The sequence below is a fragment of the Frankliniella occidentalis genome, unplaced genomic scaffold, assembly GCF_000697945.3.
Source record: "Frankliniella occidentalis isolate FOCC.00 unplaced genomic scaffold, Focc_3.1 Scaffold40, whole genome shotgun sequence".
In the NCBI taxonomy this organism is placed as follows: Eukaryota; Metazoa; Arthropoda; class Insecta; order Thysanoptera; family Thripidae; genus Frankliniella; species Frankliniella occidentalis.
The window spans coordinates 84234-86969 of record NW_026267170.1 but is presented as its reverse complement, the minus strand read 5'-3'; positions in this window follow the sequence as shown (position 1 = coordinate 86969).

Here is a 2736-nt window from a genome sequence, read left to right as displayed (position 1 = left end):
AAATGGTCGATTAAATCGTTAAAAAAACTTCATTTCGAAAAATTGTATATACACTCCTATTACCCCGTCTTGGGTATCAGCGCCGCAGGCCTAGCTATATGTGCGCCAGGCGCGTCGCAGCGTAACAGTGTTTCGTGAGATATCGCGAAGCCTGTTACGCGAGACGTGGTCTGGCGTACATATAGCTAGTATCATTGGTGCTGAATTAACACTGCTAGTATTACACACATTACAAGGAACCTCCCGGTGACCATCAAGCTCAATTTCAGAGTCAGAAAGCTCTGTTAAATTAACAAAATCTGGAGTTTTGGTCACCGGTGGTTTTACATGAACTTTTTCAGTCTTCTCCTCAACCTCCATTCCCACCGTTTCAATGGAAGTTGATTCTAGTTTTCCGACTCTTTTTCTTTGTCCTTGGGGACATAGGGACTCTTGCCCTTGCTGGTAGAGGGTTGCTGGTCGTTTTTCTGGCTCAAAAACCACTGCATGGTGGCCTTGTAGAGGTCGGGTGGTACATTGGGCATGGCGAAGCCTGAGCTTCCCTTGCTGCTGCCAGCTCCACTCCGGCAGTTCCGCGCCATATGACCCTTTCTGCCACAAGTGTGACAGACTATGTCTTCTATGGGGGTCCTGCCTTTGTTGTGCCAACAGTTAGCGGCTCTGTGGCCTTTCCTGTTGCACACGTGGCAAACCATGTCCTTGTCCGACTGGCCTGACCAGCCTCCTCTACCTCTATTTGAGCCTCGCCCTCCTCCTCTCGGTCCTCTGCTGCCGCGACCTCGGCCTCGGCCGTGCTGGGTTTGAGCGTCTGCCTTGGACGTGGAAGCTGAGCTGGAGGGGAAGACCATGTTGACCTTGTAGGTCTTCTCCTCTTTAGCTTCGTCCTTTTCCTCAATCTCTCCTTCCTCCTTCTCTTCTGTCTTGGTGAGACGGACTCTTTTGGCCGGAGGTTCTTCCAACTGGAGGCTTAGACCCCTATTGAGGGTCTTCAGGGCCTCGTCCAGGTTGGGCAGAGCTGCGAATGCCAACCGGGATGCTGCCTTCTTGTCCGCTAGGCCCTTGATGAATCTCTCTCCCAAGGCCTCTTGGATATCTTGTTCCTTCATATTGCGAAGGTACGCTCTTCCCAACCTTTCCACTTGACGGGAGAATTGTCTGACAGTCTGGTCTTTCTCCTGTGTGAGCGTGTTGAAATCCTTCTTTCGCTCCCACATGGAGGCGGACCTGCCGAAGGTTCGGATTAGCGCCTCGTCCAGACTCTCGTAGGTGATCGGCACTTCCTGGTGCTTGAGGTTGGCGATCACGTCGGTGGCATTCCCTGTTAGGGCTTGGATCAGGGCCGTCTTGCGGTCCTGGATGTTCCAGTCGTTGGCCTCCGCGACCGTATCAAATTGGATTTGATAGATTGTATAGTCTGTTTCACCGTCGTACTTCGGTGCCTCATTGTACTTTTTGGGTTTGTTATGACGCACATGACGCACGGTCCTGGCCATCGCTTCCAGGAATCTTGCGAACAGCTGATCTTGCGGCGGCTCCTGTGCCTGCTCATGCTCGTGCTCGTCATCAGCGTCTTCCTCGGCATCGTCGTACTGCCCGTGGCCTCCGCCCCAGTGTCTCCTCCGTCCTGCTCGGGCGTGTCTCGGGCCATGTTGATGGTGCTCCCTTTCTGGCCGCTCCAAGTTGTACGGTGCCCACCGGCGGCGAGGTCTCCCGTACTCTCGGTCTGGGCCCTGGAGTTCGTCCTGCTCATATTCATCATCAAAATCTTCCTCTTGGACTTGTTGTCCCTGGTGCGCGGCGGCGCCTTGACGCACTTCGGCGCCCTGCTGCTGTTCTTGGTCTACTTATTGCTGGCCTTGCGGCGCTGGCCCCGCACCTTGAAGTGCTTCTCCCTCCTGTCCCTCTTCACGAAAACGTCGGGGTGGTCGTCGTTCTCGGTCTCCTCTGCGCTGCTGTTGTGCACGTTGAGGGCCGTTGTCTTCCTCGATAACGAACTCCATGATACGTTCACGGTATCGCCCGCGTCCTCGTCCACGCCCACGTCCGCGTCCTCGTCCTCGTCCACGGCCTCGACGTCTACCTCGGCCTCCTCCTCGTCCGTCATACACATGCGCGGCCGGGAATTCGACCATGTTGACAGCCTCTGGTTGTACGGCTTGAGCGCCCTGCTCAGCCTCGGACTCGAGTTCGGTGTCCGTGTCTGCGTGGAGCGCCATTGCGTCCATGGCGACGTTCTGCTCGTCCATTCAGGATCAAGGTTCTCCTTATTTTCTTTTAAACTTAGGTTTTCAATGTCCGGTAGGTGCGTATGTCGAGCAACACGTCTTAACATACCGTCCGTTTCGGAACTGATAAACTCTCAGGACTTCCCTACTACGACTGAACTATAACCTCAAAACGCACTGGTGCACTGTATGACGTTCGTAGGTCTCAGGCAACAGACACGTTTAGACTATCTCCACCTAGGCGGCCTTGGGCCTGCTTCGGTGTCCTTCAGCTGACCTAGTGGTCACGCAGAAGTCCCTTTTTATCTACCTCGGCTGACCTAGTGGTCACGCTGAAGTCCCTATCTATCTACTTCGGCTGACCTAGTGGTCACGCTGAAGTCCCTATCTATCTACTTCGGCTGACCTAGTGGTCACGCTGAAGTCCCTATCTATCTCGGCTGACCTAGTGGTCACGCTGAGTCTAACCTCTAAAAGTGCCTTTCGGCTTCCTCGGCTGACCTAGTGGTCA